Source organism: Drosophila ficusphila, unplaced genomic scaffold (assembly GCF_018152265.1).
Source record: "Drosophila ficusphila isolate 14025-0441.05 unplaced genomic scaffold, ASM1815226v1 contig_198, whole genome shotgun sequence".
NCBI classification, from domain to species: Eukaryota; Metazoa; Arthropoda; class Insecta; order Diptera; family Drosophilidae; genus Drosophila; species Drosophila ficusphila.
Genome location: NW_025064092.1, coordinates 7,512,624 through 7,536,080, shown reverse-complemented (window position 1 = coordinate 7,536,080; position 23,457 = coordinate 7,512,624). Strand labels below are relative to the sequence as shown.

At 41.9% G+C, this 23,457-nt stretch overlaps 1 protein-coding gene across 1 annotated transcript in view; it reads right to left on the bottom strand.

Annotated features, from left to right (window-relative positions):
- The window catches only part of LOC108095261, an 83,437-nt gene that overhangs the window by 37,398 nt on the left and 22,582 nt on the right, over window positions 1–23,457 (bottom strand). The window contains exon 2 of the mRNA XM_017196286.1: window positions 942–1,000. The gene's annotated coding sequence lies outside the window, so the exon portion shown is untranslated. The remainder of the gene's footprint in view (window positions 1–941; window positions 1,001–23,457) is intronic.

The following is a 23,457-nucleotide window of genomic DNA, read 5'->3' as shown; positions in this document are numbered from 1 at the left end:
GCTCTTGTTGTCACTGTTGTTGTCGCTTGATCGCAAATTTGCCATGGCAAGCTTGACAACTTGCAACGAGCCAGAAGAAGTGCAGTGAGAAATATACTCTTCTACAATAAACATAAAAATAACAGGTTAAATAAAACCATTTTGATGCTATTTGTATGATTAAAATAAATTCTCATTTGATTTTGCAAAGGAACCAATTGAAAATGGGTTAACTATATTACAATTCAATATATTAAGCCATATGTTCTTTAAAATATTTGAGATAAAAATAAATAAATGTTGTAAATAACCCATAGTAAGTTCATGGTATGGAATATTTTCTCGGTGTTGCTAGCCGGCAATCTGGCAAGCAGTAAGGCAGCGAATCAAAGAACCAAAGTAGCAAATGCAGTCGCAAAAGCCGGCACCTTAAAATAATGTTACAAAACTTTTTTTGGCATGTTGCTAAGTCCGGCGGCCCTGTAACCAGTTCGAAGCAACGCCATGCCAGGCCAGGCCCAAACCAAAAGCCCCGATCCGGATCTCCGATCCTCGATCCCCAATCCTCACTCCTCGGCAACGGCAACGGCAACAACAAATTGAAGATCACGGTTTTCATGTACTACATGCAAATTCATTGCTACTGTTGCTCCCTGTGATTGCGCCTGCCCGAAACACTGAGGCAACTGAGAGGCTCTGCAGCTCTGGAGATCTGCGCTACTGTATCCATAACCATAAAGCCAGGCCAAGCCAGTAGCAGCCGGAAGATCGGCAAGTAAAATAAACAATTCCGAAACAACCAACTTGCTTGCTAACTCGCTGAGCAAAACCGAAGTTCAACCGAGAGTCATACACCCAACAAAGCCGCAGCAGGGAAATTAATGCGCTACGCATTTTATTTTCGGGTATTTAAATCATTCACCAGTAAAAAAAATTAAATATATATTTTGTTAAGTTCTTACCTTAATGAATTTTTTAAAAATCAATGTAAATCCTTCAGGCGCAAGTCCTCTTGCTTAATCTGAAAAATATTAAATTGATTATTTAATTGTATGCAATTGTGTCAATGATAAACTTATTATCTCTGACTAGTTTTATTTCAACAACAAAGTTTTTACAAGTCCATGTACCCATCGGACTGAGCATAGTTCCTCTTGCATTATGCAAAGTAGATAAAACTCTTAGATCGGCGGCCTCTGTTCGACTATCGAGTATTCGTCGCCTTTTTTTTAAGGGAAAACAATTTGCAACGGACAGGAAATCGTAGACGCCTTCTCCCTGGACCCTTTCCCTTCATAAGAATCCCTAACAAAGCACGTGGCGCCTCAGTGCAGAAGCACAAACTAAAAAAAGAAGCTACAAAATCTCAGTCAGCAGCGAAAGAGTGTCTTTTGTGGCGCCATCGGATATATGTCATTTCTAACACTCCCACTCCGAATCGCGGAATTGAGACCCAATCGATTGGCTTGGCGACAAATTTCGCTGGAATTTGTACAAATTGAGAACCGAATGTATCGGATTTCGGCGACGCGTCTATCAGGCACCCACAAGGGATTGCTTTTGGAGCACTTTCTGTAAACACTTGCACTCAGGTTTCGCATTTGCAATATTTGTAACTGGGACACTTGCTCTTCTAGCTGTTTTCAGCCGACGACTGTGGAAAGCTCATAGCTGTTGGAAACTAGAACAGTTTACTGTCAAAGGAAATCGATACACGATAGAAACGATCGATTTTATCGATGTTATTACACGAAACCCAGGGCTGAAAACTTCAAGACAGTTGAAAAGCTTTCTTGTTTAACATTAGCAAAACTCTAATTAAAGTGAATAAATCATATTGATCTAGAAACCCTTTACTCAAAACTTAGTTGTGGCTGTGTTCTTCGCAGAATTCCCAGAAGAAACTGACCGTTTTGGTCATCTTTTGGGCCTGGGTCAAAACTTCATCCCAGCGATTTGCATGGCGTTCACTGTTTACACTCTCCGGAAACGCGGGCTGAGAAATTTGTAATAGGCCGGCTTGTCCCGACCCAAAAACTGACTGAAAAACTCAAACATTTCCTGTGCTTGTCTTCCCAGGTAGCGCGCTCTCGAAAGATTGGCCTTAAAAATTATTTATATTTTTTGTTAGAAAATCAAACAATTAACCTCGAACTTGCTGTTGCCGCCGCTGCTGCCGCTCTGCGCTTACAACATGTTTGAGACATAAAAATTTCCAATTAATTTTTTCACCGGCTTGTTTTTTTTTTTTTTTTTTTGTTTTAGTGGCCAGGCAACTTCCACGGAATGGGATAAACGAAAAGACAGAAAAAATTGTCACAGCCGCCGTTTACAAATAATTTTTGTGGCTGCTCGTTTTTCGGCTCTTTGGGGTTTTCAATGGAAACGAAACACATAAAACATGGCCAAACATGACCGGGCAAATGGAGAAGCGGACGGATTGGCTGCTGACGAAATGACAGTCGAAGCGACCGGAATGACATAAAAAATAAAATATAATAAAAGGGCAAACACTCAAGGAGAGCGTTTGCCGAACGGGAGCAATTAAAAGTTTGCTTTGATTGACCCTTTCTGAACCGCCAATCCACATTTACTCAATGCTTATGTTTTTAGGACTACTTTAAATTTGAAATACAATGTACGAAGTGAAGTTTCTCTTCCGGAACTCAACAAGTATAAATTCTATTGGGTTTAATTAAAATGACCGATTAAAGACCTATATCTGAGATATATTTCCAATTGATTTTCATTAGTTATGAGGGAATTATTTGCCCTTTTCCCCTTGTGAGCAAATAACCCACATGTTGGCCATGTGTGCCCTGCGATGACAAAAAGTTCATTAGAGTCGGCTCAGTGGGCAAAGCAGTGGACACTCCAGTGAAAAAAGCACATCCGGTGCGGGGTGGTTGTTGATTTCTGGGCGCCTGCTGGGCTTTATGGCTAATAAATATTGGATCATATATATTTATAAATAATAATGTGCTCGAAGAGCTAGGACAGTTTGCAGATGTGCCTTGGGGTTAATGAAAAATAAAATACTTCAAGTCCAAGCCCGCAATTTACCCAAAACCGACAACGTCACAAATGTGTGAATGTAATTTAAGCAAATATTTTAATTGTTTTCCGTCCCGGCGCATTTTATTGTCTTTTCTGAAAAGACGGCACCTGCAAAACACTCACATGTGACGACGATTTTTGGGCGTCTTGACAATGGGCGTGGGCAAATTTTATCGCTTGGAAAGTTTTCAATTTCCAAATTAAACGTCTATGGTTATGGAAATGAAAATTTTAATGCGCTCTTCTGCTCCACAAAAAAAAGAAGAAACTAAGGGAGTGCAGTAGCGGAATCAAAAGTCCACTCATTGACAAATGTTGCCCCTTATTAAAACTAACAACCCGCAACAAAACGGGCATGTCGAACCCCTCAATCTTGAAAGGTTCTCTCTCTCGTTTCTTGGTTGTAAAAAGGACATGTTCCACTTTAAAATAACAATTTCATTCAATTTTTGATCATTTGCTACCAGAAATGGCAAATCAAAAAGCCATAAAAACCGACAAACGACCAAAACCGACAAAGAATAAAGCCCAAAAACCAAAAGTGAACCAAGCGAGTGTCCCGTTTTGTCGTCCTGCCGTGTGTCGAAGTCCTTGATCCCCAAGCATTTTCAAGGGGCTGCTTTTTGTTCTGGTTTTTGCCTGCCAACCCAGAAAAGTTTATTCCCTTTTAGAAGAGGTTTGCAAGATAATGGTTTATATTTTACAATATACTTTTCAGCTTAGTAAGTACTAATAATAATTTGTTTTTTATTTGGTTCAATTAAGAATTGAGAATTTTTCTTTTCTAATATATATATAACATACAAGTATACTTTACTATTTTATTAGGTTTAAGGTTTGAGTAGCTATTACTGGTGTTTAGAATTTTTCTTTTCTAAAATATATATTATTTACTATTTTAGCGACACATATTTATACAGTACTATTCTGTTATTGAGCAAGGGAATTGCAAAATTCGGTGTCAAACATTATTTTCACCTTCTGGCTCTTGTTTTTATACCCTTGCAGAGCAAAGGGTATTATAATTTTGGCCAGAAGTTTGCAACGCAGTGAAGGAGACACCTCAGACCCCATAAAGTATATATATTCTTGATCAGCATCACGATCTGAGTCGAAATACGTCTGTACGTCTGTCCGTCTGTCCGTCTGTCCGTCTGTCCGTCTGTCCGTCTGTCTGTCTGTCCGTCTGTCCGTCTGTCCGTCTGTCCGTCTGTCCTCCTGTCCGTTTCTGCCTAAACTAGTCTCTCAGTTTTAAAGCTATCTTGCTGAAACTTTCCCAAAAGATGTGTAGTTATTGCACGCAGTATATAAGTCGGAACGAGCCGGATCGGCCGACTATATCGGATAGCTCCCATACAAGAGGTCAAAAAAATAAAGGACAAAAAATTATTACTCCGTTGTTTTTGATCAGATCGACTTGAATTCTTCAAGATGGCGTTTTCTAACGGTTATTAAATTTCGGATTAAATTTTATCAAAATCGAATAACCCTATCATATAGCTGCCATAGGAAAGATCAAAAAATATATATAGAAATAATGGCAAAATAATTATAACGTTGTTGTTTTTTATTCCACGAGCATGATTTTTACAACATCGACTTTATGAACTACCCTTGACCCGAGAAAAAAATTTCATCAAAATCGGACGACTATATCATATAGCTGCCATATGAACAATAGTCGAAAATATGGAAAATTAATAGAAAAGTCGTCATAGCTTCGATGTTGTTAGCCTTTATGTATTTTGTTCGATATGTTTGATGACTGCAAGGGTATATAAGCTTCGGCTTGCCGAAGCTAGCTTCCTTTCTTGTTTTTGACTGCCTTGTGGTCTCAGTGGGTTGATGGGCGGGCGGGAGTCAGGGTCGTTGGGTCGTCGCTCGTTTGGTTTTAAAATTGAAACCCGCAGCCCGTCCCCTTACACTTGTGATTGAGTTTTCCGCCCCGCATTTTTGTCCGATTTCTTGGATGACGGCCAGGCACAAATCCTGCACGCAAAATTTATGTTGCATAAAATTTCTCAATGAATTTTGTACGAAGTATTTGCCTTGGACTCTTCTTTCCGTTGGCTGTCTTCTCAAATTTTAAAACGACTTCTGTGTGAGCTGCACGTGGCATATGGAGCGTAAAGCAGTCGGATTGCGTATTTCTTTGCCATCCCCCAATGGATTGGTCGATGTCCTAGAGTCCCAGTGCAACCACCAATTCGTTAACGTATCGAATCGGGCGATTTGAACAGGTCAGTTGGCAAGGGGTTACTAGTTCCAGTGCCTGTAAGCTACTCCCTTGATTTCGAGCGGTAATCATGATCATGTAACAAAAATTATACCTACTAAATACATAAACAGTCAGGTGGAAGAAAGGTAGGATTCACATAAAAGTAAATTCACTGAAAAAAAAATATTATCACTTCTGTATAAAACCTCAAATTCTCAGTAACGGCATTTATTGTGCAAAGAAACGGGCTTAAAATGTTATTCGAAAAATTATATGTATTGTTAAATCTAGAATTCAAAGGGTTAGATAATTATCTTTTTTAGTGGACCTTTGGGTGCGGCAACAACGTTGCAAATTTAGCGCTCCTACACTTATTGCATTTTGCTGTTAAGCAAAGTGAGCACAAGTGGCCATCTTCGAGGACTTGTCGCAAGCCTCCACTGGGGGAATCCAATATCTTTCCCCTCCAGCGACTTGTAACGAATTTGTCGCTGTCCATTTGCCAGTTATTCTGTTGTTGGCCAGAAGGTGTGAACACCAACAACAAACAGCGGTCTAAATTTAGAGCCAACAATGCGCAGACAAAGGTGCATTCACAAGATAAATCAAAATTTGATGCAGCCGAAAACACGAAAACCTGGGGACCACCAGCGTCAGATAAACAAGAGAGACCACAAATCGGGGTCGGGGTATATATCCCTTATATATACCTTCAGCGATCGGTGGTTAGTTAGGTAGCCTAAGCCCAGATCGATTTCCGAGCCCGTGACTTATTTGTTGTTCTAAAAACACGGCAACTAGGCAGCAGATTGAAGCGCTGGCCATCGATATAATCGATCGATTTGACTGAGATTACCCAATAATTTGCTTCGAGGGTTTGCCCTTGCCTTACACTTGGAAAAATTACAACAAAAAATAAATATATACAAAGATAACATTTCGGATTGAGTTAGTAAATATAACTGGAGGGTTAAAAAATAAAACTGCAAAATCTGTTAAAGTAAATATTTTCTAGATTTATAAGTGTTTATAAAATACATAGTATTTTTTTATGTGCTTAACCACAGGTAAAGGATGCTCATTAGAAGGAGAAATGGGAAGGGAAAAGTGAAAGTGCCGCTCGAAGGAGAATGTAGGCAGGCAAGGCCATCAATAAGAATAGACAGAGTTTCCATTTAAGATCGAAAAAGACAATGGCAGAAAAATAGGAAAAAAAAAAACGTGGTCCCAAAGAGTAGCAACACATTTTGAATTATTACAGGTGATTTGTCAGCATCGGACATGGCCTATCTCCATCCATCTTTGGTGCATCTATACGAATTCTATGAAACAAATAAGAATGCTCCTTAAAAGTTTCCGTTGCAGACGTGATCCGTTGGACCATCCCCCCTATTTTCCCCCAAAACAACCAAAAAACGGGAGATAAATCTCTGGGCCTGATCTTTCAGCATTGGTTCCTAGCATACATGTGAATATGAAATGAATCGTTTGTCATCCGTAATACGATTTGGGTTGAGAGTCGTCGTTTCAGTTTCGGTTTCGGTTCGTGATCACCGGGCCAAGCAAGCAATAAAGTGATCGTGAACAAGCAATTAGTTAAGTAATCGCCATAAATCAATCACAAATCTGCAATCTCCACTACACACCGTTGATCGGTTGTTGGGCAAATTTTTATTTGACGATCACCACAATGCAAGGTCATTGCAAATTGATGATCTTGCAATGGGATTTTGAAGGCGATGATGACACTTTTCGATTGATTTATCGGAGTGACAAAAGGGCTTTAATTACCGATATCAAAATAATACAAGATCAACCCGCTCTTGTTATGCCTTTGTATTCTTTAAAATTTCAATTTGGAAAGTTTGTTTCTGCAGTCTTTTTATTTGTGCCATTAAATGCGAATTTTATAACCACTATCTGATTGCCGGGGATCGGCGATCTTGTGAAATTATCATGATGGTTACCCGCATTTATCGCTCCAAACGATACTCCCTCACAATTCTGCGGCTCTTCTCTTAACTCTCCTAAGCGTTCTCCCCTGCGATTGTTGCTTTCTCCTGCCGCTTACTCATTTTATGCCCTGGCCAAGTAAACAAATTACTTGTTTGATTTCTTTTGAACGAGCCCCGAATATTTACCACAGCCTCAATAAATTCTGCAGCAATCAAAACGCCCAAAAAAAAAAAAAAAAAAAGAGACGAACGAAGACCGGCATCGTTTATTGAAACGTTGCGACCGCTTGCGTCTTGTTTAGACAACAATTTCCATTGTTGACTTTACTTGTTATGTTAATGAGAGTCGAGCCGTCGGTCGAATTATTTGTCGGAAAAGTGGGCGGGGGCGGGGGCGGTGCGAGACCAAGGGGGGCGGGGGGCCAATGGAAGGGGGTAAGAAGATCGAGGGCCCGCGATGTCTGATATGAACTGCGACTGACGCGTGGCCATGGGCTGTTGACATTCCGTTTGACATTATTGACACACGAGTCAAACCAACGAAATAGGATGAGTAGGGAGAGCCATCCGAACTTTCTTTTGATCACTTTGATATCAAATTGTAAGCCATATTCATCCGATGTTAAAATACGATAAAGCTGAAGGCACCACATCTGGTAGCTTTTGTGCCACTTCCAATTAGCTGCAGACGAGCCAATTCGTATTCACGAGAAACGAACAGCAGAGAACCAAGATCCAAGAGAACCCAGAGCGCGATGTCAAGATATTCAATAAGTTTATGACACCTTACAAATTAATACAACAAAGTATAAAGTATAAATATAAAAGACGGCAAGCCGCCGTCTGAGCCTCTCTGTTTGCCTTATCTGCAATTTGGCGACGGTAAGAGTTTTGACAAATCACACACACATGCGGCCCATTGCAAAAGGTTACTGCCTTAACAAAAAAAAAAAAAAAAAAAAAAAAAGATAGTATCCCAAGAATCGGTGGCTAAGGGAAATGGTGGGGCTTCGTCGCTTGTCGGCTGTCCCTTTGAGCTTTATTTTGATTTCAATCTAAAACACACAAATCGTTCATTCTGCCTGCCGCTTCTTCGGCGATCTTCACTTCTCGCACAGTGGAGCAAGTCGCGAATCCCAGCCGGTATAAAGTGCCCCTTTGGAATGACATTTTTATGATGCTGACGCGCGTTCCTCAACACGAGACGATGACTGCCGGCTGACTCCGTGATTTGCATGCCTAAACAGCCAGCTTAAACAAGATGCTTATGCTACCAAGGGGTGGGGTTCTTGGCGACTTGAGAAGGCTTCTCAAAAAGGATAATGGGGCGACCAGGAAGGGCTACAGACAAAAAGGTTTGGATGCAACAAATCCTTAAAAATGAATACCAAAAACTCTGGATAGTTCTGGATATTTCCCACCCAAGAAACACTTAACAGCTTTTCCAAATAGCTGTCAACAAGATCAGATTTTTTTGGACGCCGTCCCCCGCAACACGTGATTGAATGTCTCAGGAAACCAAACTGCAGAACTAAAAGATAAAAGACGACGACGAGGTCTGACCACAGCGAATTCCATTTGATGATGGAAACTCTTGGACGACAAGTCGCTCTCTGTGGAACAACAACAACAACAACAACAAAATAAATAAAAACAACAACAACCGGCAAGTAAGATTTGGGGCACGGGGCCCCCACAATAAACAATTTGTAGCGCCTGAATGCACAAAACTGGCGTCGTTAAAAATTAACTGCAGAGCACTCCCCCATTCCCTTCCCCGCATTTCTGTCCCACATCATTTGGCGGCGTTGCATAATTTGCATTTCGATTCGATTGGAACGCTCGCTGGGCTTTTAGAGGCGCGTGTCCGCCGACACTTTTTCGTGATTTACCAGGCCAAAGACTTTGACTGTCGTTCGGTTCTAGGAAATCACAATAAAAATTAACGAAATTCGTTCTAGTAAACGGCTTCGACGGCACCTTGCCGTAGCCTTCAAAGACTGCCAGACTTTGAGACTTGCGAGACGGAGCTGAAAAAAAAGAAAAGAAACGGAGAACCCGGGACGAGAACCCAAGCTCAACTCGAACTCAACAGAAAAACCGATGCCAACCCAATTCCATGTACGTGACGCGATCACCGGGGTACTCTCTTGTATTTGCTTTGCTGGGGCGATTTGATTTGCCTTTACCTCGAGTCTGGTGCCTTTGATTGATTCGACTATGGCAAATCTCTGGCCAAGATCTCTGGGCCACGTCCAATTGTGATGACAAATCAATTGTCAGCGCCCGCGGTCACTACGTGGCATCGGATCGCTTCAAATCTTTTGGATAGGATAAGGACATGGATGGCACTCAAATCGACTATAATGAGAACGATTCGGGTGTTGGGTTTCTCCCAGGTTTTGCTTTTGATCTGCAGTATGAAACAACACAATCAACGGCCAAAATAAAGCTTTAAAGAAATCAATCAACTTCTATCACATCCACTGAAATCGAAACGGAAGTATAAATCCGGTGCGTATTCCTTTCTTCTTTTTATTCCATTGTTCAGTTGTACGAAACAAATTGATAACTCAATCAGCTCAATCAGCTAACAGGGCAACAAACCGAAAGGACCCGCTGCAATCATTAATTATGCTCAAAGTGGTGCCAAGTAATTCCGTTTCCCCATTCCGTTTTTCACCCACCCAGGAAACTGACTGGGGAGCCTCATTACGGCGTGGCCGATCGCCCCTTGATCGAACAGATCAATTACCCGCAGGCTGCTTGCTTGCTTGGATGCATTTAATTTTTTATATGCGGCGATACCAACGCGATTTTTCCTTCGGTTAAAAAAATCACAGCGAGAAAAAGCTAATGGTTCAAAAATAAGTTAAATATTTTTTATCAACATTCCCCTTAAGCATCAAAGTCAAAAAATTGTTCAAATTGAAAAGGTTAATTATTAATTTGTTCGAACCCAAGTTAAATATGTGAAATAATATATATTTTTTTAAGTGACATTCGCATAATCAGGAACACATAATTTGGTGTGTGTGCGCGAGAGTCTTCGCCTCCTGGGTGCCTCAATTTTTTTCGGTATAAATCACGCAAGGTCCAATGATTGCAGCAGAAACATCGGCAGCACGCCAGCAATAATCTATCACCTGTCAGCACCTGTCATTCAAGCGTCACAGCTGCGATTGGCAGGCCCAACATGCACCTACTGGAAATCGGATGGGGAATCGCCATGGGATCGGTATATAGTGTCGAAGAAGAAACTGGGGACTGACGACTGGGAACTGAGAACTGCGAACTGAGGACCGAGGACCGAGGACCGAGGATGAAGATGGGAGATGTGAGATGAAGATGGAACAGCCATGAAGAAGCCGAGCCGAGTTCGCCTCAAGTGCCAGTTTGACATCATTAATCATGCGATTAGTTAAGTGGGTGTTCGCTCTCGGTGTTTTTGGACCATGTACCATCGTTTTCGGTGCGATCTGCTGCCTGAAATCAGTTCCAAGCTGTTAAATTTGACGTTTGAACGCATGATTGCCTTTTTAATTTGACAGCGACAACTTCGACATCGGAAGTTGTCTTCGCCTCTGCCTCGCTGTCAAAATAATCACACGTACAATTAGCATGACGACATGCCCATCAATTTGTTGGGCTCATAGACCCGGATGATTGCCAGGTAGAGATTCATTTATTTATTTATTGGTTTGCCAGGGAAATTGAGCGTAATAGAAGAGGAATCAGAGGGCATATAAGTTGATCGATAAGAGAAATGCTTATTAAATCTTTAAATTTGTAAGGTTTAAGTTCCAGTATTCTTTCTGTATTGAATTCTGTATTCTTTCATTTTTTAAAAACCCCTCCCTTTGGAGCACTCAACCCCAGTTGACCCCCATCAATCGGCAACTCAACTACCTTTGAAAGGTGAATGAAAGCCATACTGGTGACCCCAACCCCTTGACCAAAAATTCGCCAAAGCAACACGGCAACACAAGCTGACAGCATTCGGTGGCCGTGTGCCCATCAATTTTGCGCATCATCATCGGCATCAGCAGGCGCGTCTAACTCGCGGACCACCAGCCAAGCCCATGCAACACCTACAACGACACCTCATAGACCATCGAAGCATCCCAGCATCGGAGCATCGCAGCATCCCAGCATCGGTGCAACGTAGCAGAAAGCACCAAGGCATTGAAGCATTGAAGCACGGCAACACACTGAGACCAAATGTGCATTGATACGAGTTTTGTATATTTCTACATAAATATATCCATTTCCTAAAATACTTATACAAAACCTAACTAAACTCATGAGTGAACAGGCCAATAAAGCAATAATTAGAAGTATTATTTCCCCGATTTTTCGTCCAGTGCATTGCAGCATTGAAGCCAGCGACTTGACCGAGTATCAAGTGGGTAATTAATGTTTTATTAATACAAGCGACAAGCGATCGCTGCTAGCTTCGACTTGGTCTTCTTTGGCCCTCCGCTGGGAGACAGCAAGGGACCTCTACCTCTACTCCTACCTCCTCCACCAACATAAACCTCCCGATCTGCCCGAACCTTAATCCTCCTTGGGGCCTCGCCTCTCTACTCTCTTGTTGTTGCTGTTGCCCCGGCAAAGATGAACAGCAGTCGAATTGCAATCGATGCGGTGAGGCAGCGGCAGCAACCGGCCAGGAGATTCATATGCACAATGCTATAAAATATGTGCACCGGGCGTCGCCTCCTCTGCGTTTGCATGCCAAACCGACACTGGACTTGGTCTCAACACACAAACCGAACCGAGCTGAACTGAACTGACTAGCTGGGGATAGCGGCTCAGTTTCCTGCGCTTAAATGAATTACCAGATTAATGGATGGCATAAATCACATTATCGCTTCGCTTGTGGACCAACTGACTGCGGTCGCATTTAGAAGCTGCTCATCATGCGGCCGGGCGGGCTTTGTGGGCGGCCCACTGTCCCTGTCCGTTGGCCGTGTCCGTTTCTGTCCGTTTGTGTCCGTGCCTGTGTCCGCGGACGGTTAATGATGCTGCCAAGTGCGTTGGGAGCGAGGAGAATTTATTGAACCATTGCCTAAAAGTCCATTCAGCCGACACCAGCCAAATGCCAGAACCAGAGTTACACTAAAAATTTACAAACAGACTTCACATGTTGTTGTTTTAATTTTTTTTTAACTAGTTTAATATTCTAACAACTTTGTGTTCAAAGCTCTGTTTAGGTGAAATTCATTTTTAATTGAAGCCCAGAGACATTTTTGCACACTTCGCATTCTATGTATTCTATTTTCCTCAGTGCACCGAACTGCCTCCTGAAGCATGATTCACTCAATAAAAAATAAATGTCAAGATCAGCAAGGGGAATGAAACAAGCCAGAAGGGTAAGAAAGAGAGCGAGCAGGACTGTGATCGGTACAAAGACAAATCACACCTTCTGCATTTGTTGAACAAAATAAATCTCGTAATGAGTTACGATAAGACGACGATTTCGACAGCTAAACAAATCACCTGCAATTGATCTTGTGTATGCAAATCGCAGAGCAAGCGAGGAGCCTCAGCAAGAAGAATGCCTGCGATTTTGAATACTGGAGCACCTCTCAAAAGGAAAAAACGGGTCTTGGGGGCTCTGGCTGTTATAGTGTGGTGTGGACAATCAACAACACAAACATGACATTTATTGACTGCTTGGCTGGAAGGTATAAATTACAAATGAGTGGCCCAGGAAGAGGCCATGCAAAGAGGCGGCCCAAGGGCAGGTGAAGTATCGCAGTATTGGCTTGAATCGGAACGGATCGGATCGGATCAAATCGAACCCATCCAAGCCAAACCCATCCAAACCAAACCGAACACCGCACCGAACCGTTGCGACGGTGTCACACAGCAGGACACTGGCCCAGTGCACGCGCCGAGGGCATAACTCACTTTCGCCTTAACAATTCACCCATAGAAACGGATTCCGGCGACCAACCACAGCGATCGAAGCGAGATGAGCTGGGATTACAGCTGCTCTCTGGGCAGCTTGGGCAACTTGGGCCACTTGGGCTATGCGTGCCGTTTCTCTGAAGGGGAATATATATTGCGATAATGATCATGACAGCCTATATAGTCGCTCGAATACTGCCAAATGACATTTGTCTCGTCCGTCTCGCGCCGAGACACTCACACACTCCTCTCGCGGACGGACCTCTTGCTGTGTTTTTATGCCTGGCAAAATCAAAACCAGTGGCTAAATTGCAATAATAAGCCACCTTTATAAATCGACCAGCGCGCACCTCTTTCTCGGCTACTATTTGTCTATTGCCCAGTCCGGAGAAAAAGTGGTGGGAGTGTTAGTTGGAGTGGTGTTGGTATTGGTGTTGCTCTTGGTGTTGGTGTGATGAAGCTGTGGATGGGGATTCATCGGTTCGAGCTCGGGGAATCGGATTCGGCATTGCTATGCGAGAAACGCCCTCAGTAGGTGGGCGACTACTGATGCCCACTCTCTGATCGGGACGGACACTTTGGTAGGACAGTGGCAAATATTATTGGCGCCCAGTGTGGGGCCTGTGATATCCTTAACGAAGCTTTTATGTCTGTCGTTGTAATATTATTAAAAATTTTATTCTATAAAATCTGAAGCTTCCCACATGCTTCAGAAAAAGGTTATTTTGGTCGGAGTGTTGGGTTATTGCTATAACCCCATGATTTTCTGAACCGCTCCTGTTCATTGGCTTCTTCTTGGCTTGGCAGACAGGCAGCTCGAACTATAAATTTTTGACAGTTTGAAAAAATTGCCATTCGTTGTGACCCCTATTGTGAAGCCGCGCCACCGCGCTGCACTCCAGCGATCTCTGATCATAGACCTGGAACCTGGAACGCGGAGCTTGTCTGGGGATTCTTTGCCAGTTGTGGTAACACGAGCCAAAAGGTCCTCCGCTTGCGGATGGGCAACGCTTTATAATGGCACTTCTGGTGGGCCAACGACAACGACGATGCTGCTTCATTCTTGTAGTCGTTCAATAGAATTGTTTGCAGGAATTATGCTTTATTGATGATGATAATGATGTCCTTGGTGGCTTCTTGCGGCCCACACCGCGCGATGCAATACGAGAATAAGCCTGAAAAATTCCCGGAATGCCGCTGCAAACTTAAAAAAAGGGGTACTGGTAATAAAAATGCCATAAGTCAATATCAGAAAGAGGAGGGAAGAGGAGTCTTAAGAGCTGGCGAGGCACGGGTCTTTACTCAACAAGCGACAAGAAGGGCGTTATCTCCGGGGCCAATTTTTACCATTGCAGCTACATAGCACTCGAAGAAAATACTGCGTTCTACAGAAATGTTGAAACTTTATAAATACGACTCAACATAATGTTAACTTTAAGTAAACACACCACCTCTTGCTTAATTTAATAATAACCTTATGTATCCTTTTCTTTTCTTATTTTCAGTGTAAGCAAAGCTATAATGTGCCAATGCGGACACTTTAGTTTGATATCATCAATTAATGCAAAGGAGCGCAGGCGAAGGCGCAGTGATCGACGCATGAATTATGTTTGCTCAGCAGTTAGTTTTAATTAAAAGTGACATTTCAATAAATTGGTAAGCTGTCGCTGCAGTCCGTATGGGGAAAATATGGATATGAGTGTCTCATCATTAATGCCAATGATCATCGTTCCACTCCGCCTGGTGTTAATATGATCAACGGCAGCTCATCAGTATCTCAACTTTGCGTTCAGCTTTTGTGTTTCTCCACGCGTTGGTTTGTTTTTTTTTTTGTTTTTGTTTTTATCTGGTCAATGCGGTTGTTGGATCGCCGATCGTATGGCAAAAGGGCGTGTGAATGCTTCAATTTAATTGAGTGTGAGGAAATTTAACTTAATTGAAAATTTTTCTCGTTTTTTATTCACTTTGAGGGTTTCCGTTAGGCAAAAGAAGGCAAGGAAGGAGGCTGGTTCAACTTGTTAAGTGATCACTTGATCACATTGGGTTTATGCATGCGGATATGGAATATTTGATTATGCCATGAGCATCAATTAGTGCGTAGCGGAAAGACAACATCAACGATCTGTGTGTAATTAGATTAGATAAGCTAATGCTGGTTTACAATTCGAATAACTCGGATTGTAAAAACATGACATTCATTTTGGTTTTAATTTTCAAAAAATATTTAATGAAGATCTGAGGTCATAGATAAAGAGGCGAAAACCCAAGACATAAATATTTATTACCAATACAGAGATCAATGATCAACTAGCGAGATCATTCCGTTTTATAGACTAAATAATATATCTAAAGAAAGTTCAGATCGAGTGAGGTCAGGCCACATATCATATCATTATATTGTGATAGGTTCATCGGATCGGATCATTTATGAAGAAGATCATTCCCGTGGCGCTTAAAATCGTTGTGGCAACCGCCCCCAACTCCCCAGAAATAGTTTCGATGGATTTCATGTACCGAATGGGACCGAATGGAACCGAATGGCCACCAAGGTGGTCCAAGCGGCTGCCACCAGTACCAACGGGTGGTGCAACGCGGTCGTGTCGGCTGCAATTTTTTATGATTTTTTCTCTTTTCCCATTTTTATATGTTTATTTGTTTCCATGCTTAGTTTTAGTCCAACTTGAGAAGGGGATGTCGGACACTCTCCCTCTCTTTCTCTCTATCTCTCTCACTCTCGCACTTTGGCTCGGTGTACCCATCATTAACCCATTAAACTTCCGATTTGCCGACAGCGATAAACGCCGCCCGACTTTACTTGTACGTGCGTCTATCATATATACACAAAATATATTTCTTTTTTGTGTGATGTGTGTGTTTTTTTTAATGACATATCGTAAAGATTTGTTAAAAGCCGACACAAAGATCGTCCAAATACGTTGCGCTTCCTGCGTTTCATGGCTTCAATTTTAGTTGATGCGTGAAAACGTATCGAAAGTTTGAGATCTCTGGAGAAAGAACAGAGATACAGACGCCAATATGGAGGGGGAATAATGCAAGTACTTGAATGCCACCCGTGAGTTAAGCGCCATCGAAAATGATCAAATTTTCGCTATAAATTATGGGCCGACAAATCCATAAAGGAAAGCCTCAAAATAATGAAACGTGATCGAATCGGCGTGGACCACCCTTACGACCTACAGTGCGTTATATAAACATATTTATGCGAATATCATTTTGAAAATAATGCAATTTTGTAGAGATTGTTTTAATATTTGAATATCCAAGTGCAAACTGCAAGTGGCAGGGATCATACACTACCGATCTACACTGTACCTTACCACTGACTGAGTTGGTGTAACCGCAAAGCTGCATAGTAATCAATTTTAGTTTCGTTTTTTCTCCATAATTTTTCCGTTGTCTGTTTGTTCTGGCCACGACTTGATTGAAAATTGCAAATAAATTGTATAAGCGTTGCCAGGCGAAATGTAAATATTTGTGCTCGCATTTGCGGTGGTCCAGTGGTTCGGTGGTTCGGTGGTCAGACAAGCAATTGAGCAATTTGCGAACGCACACATAATTGTGGCACGTTCGCCTTTAATGGGTTAAGGTGGAGCCGCGGAGCCACATTAGGGATCATGGGATCATGGCCAGCTCATTTCGGAAGCCGCGCTCGCAAACCGCAGATCTCATCGTGATTGTCCGGCATTCCTTCATATCGGCAGATTCTATATGTTAATATGTATATTACTTTTTAAAACGGTCTCTCTGGTGCCTTCGTATTTTCAGCTTTGCAGCTGCGATCTTCTTTGGTCAAGTGTTGGATCGCTTTGCATAGCTTTATAATGACTGCTACCGGTCTTGGGTTATTCCTTGGGTTGGGTTTAATTTTGGTTAGTTCAAAGATCTCCTCGCTTTTGCCGCTATCTGGGCTACTTTAATTTGTTTAGTTTAGTAACTTAATTTTTTTTAAAGAGAAATAACGGACGTCAACAACATATCTTGCTAATTGCATATATTATAACCTTTGACATTAAGAGAGAGAGAGACCTTAAATAACCCAAAGAATTTAGAACAGAAAGTTTCAATCGTAGTAGTAATCAAATTCTTATTCAAATGTAAAGTAATGACCTCAATGATTTCAGTAAACCAATGTGCAACCCCACCACATCCCAACAACCAATGTGGCGCGAATTGAGTTCACTAATCGCCCATCTGATATCCATGATCTCTCAAGCCTGAAGATCTTGAGGGCTACTTTGAATATCGGCTGGCTATCTGCGCTGACCCTATAACTCTGTGCCCCCGAGAGGCGCCATCGCGGGCAGGTTTTATGTGATTTTTTACACACACGAGTCGATGATGATCGCGAATTGCAAACCCCAAAACAATTGAAATGCGAACTAAAATTAAATTAAAACGCCGCTGCAAAATGGTGGAAAATGGAAATCGGTTGGCGTGGAAAAAGGCAGCGATCGCATGCGAAAACAAAAGACGACATCGCTAACGACGGTGACGACGACGTTGAGCGATCATCAGCAGCAACCGCCAGCACACACTAGTTCACAAAAAACGACACACCTGTACAAATACGAGCACTAAACAAAATTTTATAGATTTCGAATTATACTGCATACAAACAGGAACAACAATGTTACACATTGGATTTAGGTATTATCAATGATTTCATTGTAACGGTTACAAAATATTTTTAAAACTTTGCAACACTAGCAATAAAAATACGATTTTATTATTAAAATCGTATTTTTCAAGTGTAGCCCGCAAGTTAGGTGAAGTTTTCTGCAAAGCTTCAGTAGTTCCCGCTGCCTCGCTCCCACCTCTTAACCCCTCACACCCCCCAGACCCCTCAGACCCCCGGCTTAACCCACGGTGGGCACCCTCCCTCTTTTGGATGATAACTCGTATGTAACAGGAGACATGCTCTACTGAACAAGAGGTTCGATTAAATGTTAATGTTGGTTAACTTTGGGGTTTTTATTTGGCTTGTTTTTATTGTTGTCCGTCCGTTCGTTCGTCCGTCTGTCCGTCCGTTCGTCTAACTAACTGAGGGAATAGTGTTATTGTTGTTGTCATTGCTGCTGTTGTTGTTGCTCCTGTTGTTGTTAGTGCCTTTTGTGTGACTCGACGGCCGTGTGTTTGTGCATCTATTTAACTACCGAACTTGTCTACGTTCACACATAAAAATCGCATACATATCAGACGACTCTGCTGCTGCTTCTTTATAGTTGTATATATCTCTCGCTCTTCCGTGTATTTGTTGGCTTTTTAATTTTTTTGGGGTTTGCTGCTTGGTTGGCTGGCGCACTGAAACGTAATGGGCGACCCGACTTCTTGCGACGGCGGCGGCTAAGGTGCGTAACTCTTACAAGTGAAGCGGATGAAAACGCATGAGAAACACACCTCGCCATGATTTTTTTTCCAAGTGTACATGGCACCCCTGCCCCTTCTGTTGGTCGCCTCCCATTTTCACCGCCCACACACATGCGCAAGCGCCTTCGACTGCGCTTCTGGCTTTGCGCAGGCGCAGGTGCTTTCAAATGTTGCTGCGCCGCTCTGATGTTGGTTGGCTCTTTATTCCCCCAGTGTCTGGGTTTTATTTTGAGAGTCTCATTTGAAACTCGGCAGGTATGGTTGTTTGTCTTTTGCACTTCACTTCACTTCAATTTTGCACCGCTTGGATGCACCGCTAAGTTTGGTTCAACTTGGCTCAAAGCTCGGTTCAAGTTGGTCTTTTTGTTTGAATATTTTTGTTTTTGTTTTTGAATTTGCGGGTCGTAAATTTCCGTAGGCCTCGGGTTGCTGCTGCCTATTAAAGTGCGATTTGTTTAATGATTTTCTACAACTCGCTGTATAAATTTCCTATTTGAAATTACCTGCGAAGATGTTCGGAGTTTTCTATTATTTTAGTTTTGCATCTCGTTTTGTTTTTTCTGTTCGTTTTTGTATGTGCTTTTTGCTTTTTTTTTTGGAATACTCATGGAAATTAAGTGTTTTATTATGCAAAAATCAGTCGGCCAATGCGCTGATTACGCTTTTGGACCCCTTTGGCCCCACATTACCCCCATTTTTATTTGTATCCACTGTTTAACTGAGTCACGGCTTTGGCTTTTGTGCTTGTCTGAACTTTGTTTAAAGCCTAGCTCTTAGTTTCCATTTTGGCTTGGGTTCGGTTTGGTTTGGTTCGGTTCGGTTTGGTTAGTTGGTAATATTTAGTGGTTTTAATTAATGGAGTAGCTGGCTGCTCTTCATTTCCGTCTACCATTGGGCAATGAGGTGATTTGCATTGAGTTCGCCATGAGAAATTGGCATTGCGTAGTAACAGGGCTTACAATGATATAAGCACCGTTACCGTGTTACCGCCGAAAAAGCTGCGTCTCGAAATTGTTAAGCAAACTTAGGGAAAAATTCGACAATGGCAAGATACAGTTTGCAATGAAAATACATGAATAACTGTAATTAATTTATATAGTTTTCTAACCAAGTTTCTAGGCGATCCTGTCAATCATCCCATACCCTGAAAATATGGAGAACACTATTAAAATCCCATACTTTAAATCCGACCCGTTCAATTGAGGCGTTGTGCCAATGGCCGCTATTTACCACACACATTACACGATGCGAGCAAACCAAACAACGCCAATCTATATGGCCAACTGCAACCCGATGGTGATGATATATGACTCGGATATGGGCGGATATTATACACACGTATACATCTACTTTCATATATGGCGCTTAGCTTGAAGAAGTTGGCAATAAAAGAACCGAAGCAAACAAGAACAACGCCATCGTCCAATGCTAATAATTCAAAATGCTGCACATGCGACGCCAAATGTGTAGGGGGTCGCTCTATAAGGTGTATAAGAAAGTAAGGTGGCAACTTCTGATTTATGCCCGGAGGGCCCATAATGACTGAAAGCAATGGAGTATGCTTTACATGGCCACAAACAACAGAACAGAAAAGAAAAGAACAGAACAGAACAGAACAGAACAGTATAGTACATAACAGAAGAGAGCAGAGCAGAGCAGAAAGCTGAAGAGGAGGCAGTTCGAACCCTCAGTTTCTTATAGGCCATACATCATATCAAGGAACCCGGTCGGCGAGACCATCTATACCATAACATCCCATCGGAGGCCCAATCCCAACCAAGAACCGATTCGCGTGATAGAACAAAGTAAAAATTATGAACGTGTAAAATATGGGCAAAAGTTGCCATACCCCATAAATATGCATGGGATTTATCGTATAGGACGCTTTCGCAGGGAGTGAAGTGGATCGGAGTGGAGTCGATGAGACTTCTACGAAAGTAATTGATAAGCCAAAGATGAAGAACAAAGCAAAAACGTACACTGGAATATGTTTTGGCATTACGTGTGGATATTCAATAATTTAAACATTAATTAAATGCTTGCACACTTAACTTAATATGTTGCAATTTGCGAAAACCCACAACTGAGTAGAAATTTTAAGAAAATCCTTATACTTTTTGAAGACAACGTTTTGCAGTGTAGTTATAGTTACGGCTGCAGCTATAGCTATATAGATTCCATTATGATTTAACTTAATAAGCTGCACGCCCGGGTGTTGATGTGGTTGAGTGGTTTGATTTAATGGTCCCCCTTTAGGGCTGCCGCGGAGATAGTCCACCGAGTCCAGAGACCAGAGACTAGAGACCAGCCACATAAAACCGCGCTACTGAAAGCTGGAAACCAAAAGCTAAAGTCTTTGGGGCCCGGAAAGCGGACGAGTCATGCTGATGGATTGGAAATCAAGACTAGAGCCCGTGGATTCGGATTCGGCGGTGGTAAAACTGTGGGAAGAACGCCGGGAAAAAGGTTTTTCCACCAGCAAGCACACACAGCAAAGCAGCAGTAAGGCAGTACTGGTGGCCATGGCCACCATAATAATGGCAGACAATTGAAGAAAACGCTGCCGGAACCACGAGGGTTACGACTTTGGGAAAGTCAGGCCCAAGCTGACTTGGTTTAGATTAAATCCGATGGCGGGGATAACTCGTTCGTGTCCCCAATCGAAACTTGCAGACAATGTCTCTAATCTTTAATTATTGAATGAACCAATGAAATTTAATATATTAAAAGGTATCTATGAAACTTGAGGAACTTATTATTATATAATATATAATATTTAATAATAGGTACTATATTATAATTATGTAAAATTATTTGTATAGTTAAGAATTCTAGTTTTTTTCAATCATTCTTTTATTTAAATGGAAGACCACCATTTTTTTATTTTATTTCTATAATAACAGACATAAATAGCACAACCATAAACTTAATTTTATTTGTTGGCATCTTAAAACCATTTCCTGTCCCTTAGAAATTCCCGCATTTCTTTTTAGCTTAAGAAATCGGGCTAAGCCAACTTCCGAACCGCTGAATTTTTCGAACAATGGATCATAGATCATATTTTAATGACTCGACTTCAACTTTGTTACTGTCGCCGTTCTTTCGTACGATGAACTTTTGGTTGAATATGAATATTTTACACAAACAACAAAAAGTCGCACATTTTCACCATTTTTTTGATGCGTTACCCATCTTGAAATCTTCTTTCTATCCATCTATCTATCTGCCTATCTCAGCGTTTACCTACCCATCTCTGTCGCACAATTTTGCTTTTTGTCTTTTAATAATTTTTTGTTGTCCCTCTTGTTGTTGCTGTTGTTGTTGTTTATTTGTTTTTTATGGCCCACAACGATGGCGGCATCGTCGACGACGGCGCGTCTTTTCATTGGTTCAAGTTGAGCGTTTTTAACGAGCTCTGATTTCTGTTGCCACCGAAAGATAGAGATAGAGGCTGGAAACAGAGGCTAAAAACCGAACCGGGGACCTGAGACTGGCACTGGCACTGGTACTGGTACTGGTGCTGGGCGATTATCTAGGTAGCGATCAGCCGCAGCCAGAGCCGAAGTTCTTCTATATATTCGTACGACTTCTATATCATAATTCACCTATACGTTGACACGTCGCAATTAGGGTTACGCCTCAAGACGCACACTTAAATTTCGACTCAACCAAAAACAAATTCGTTTAAGCCGTAATAATTAAATTAAAATACGTACGCTTATAAAATATAATATATATTTAAATAGCTTAATGTTATTCTCTTCCGAACAAGTAGAGCTATTTTTTTTAATATGTTGTATAAATAATCTCAAGAAAATAAATATTAGATTTTGCTTGAAGCACTGGGATTTTATTTGGTGACATTTTGTTTCAATTGTTTTCCGTCGTTCTCCGCGTGTAGTTTTATAGAAGAGAAATAAAACTGCGTGGTTGGTTTTCGGCGACGTGACTTTGATTCGCAGGCCAAGATTAGCGGGCAGCTAGCTGGGATTGGCCAAGAAGTGCATCCAGAGGCGATGCATGTGGATAGATGTGAGCCGGCGGACGAAGGACCGACTGCAGTTCCTGGATGCATCTGGCCAGCCAGCCAGCTTGCCAGCTAGCCAGCTGATCGAACGCCAGATAGCCGGTCAGTCTGTCATAATGAAGACCTCTACTCTTGGCCGGATCTTATGGATCTTATGGCTTGGGAAAGTTTCTTTCTTTCAATTTTTGCAGATCACGAGCGGCCACTTAGCCAGTTCATGACTGGGCCAAACATGGAAATGAGAGGGCCCAACCCGAAAATTGAAATACAGAAGCAGCAGCAGCAGCTGCCGAATGACTTTATTGCGCCGATCTGATATACATTTGAACGGTTTCGATCGATTGATCGATCGTACGGCGATGCCGAATGCCCAACCCCTCGGGGAAGTTCCTAATTACATGACACAACCGCAGGTCAGGTTACCTGGTGTTCGTTCGCACCTGTAACCTGTAGCTCACCTGTAGGGAAGTTAAGGAGCCAGTCAGCCAGCCAGCACACGACCCCAAGTGGCATTTTAATTGAAATGGTTTCGCTGTCTCCCGTATTCTGTTCCTCTTCCTGAATGCCTGCCCTCCTAAGGGTATATGGTTTTTATGCTGACTTGACTTGCATTGCCATAAGTAGATCATTTTCAAGTGACTGAGGTAGTCTTAATTCAATTTAAATAAATAATGATGTAAAACAATATGTTACTGGCATAATAATTCTTTATTACTTGTACATTTTAACTATATCAATATTATCACGTATTTAACTTGTATTATTATTTGTTTGTAGGTTAATATTTTCAAACGGTAATTATTAGTCTCATCACTCTAGAATTTCTTCGATTTCAGGTTGTTTTTCTTTTGTTGGGCACGCTTGATTGATTTAAAGATCGGCACTGACCCGCAGCAACAGGACATTCATCCCGCTAA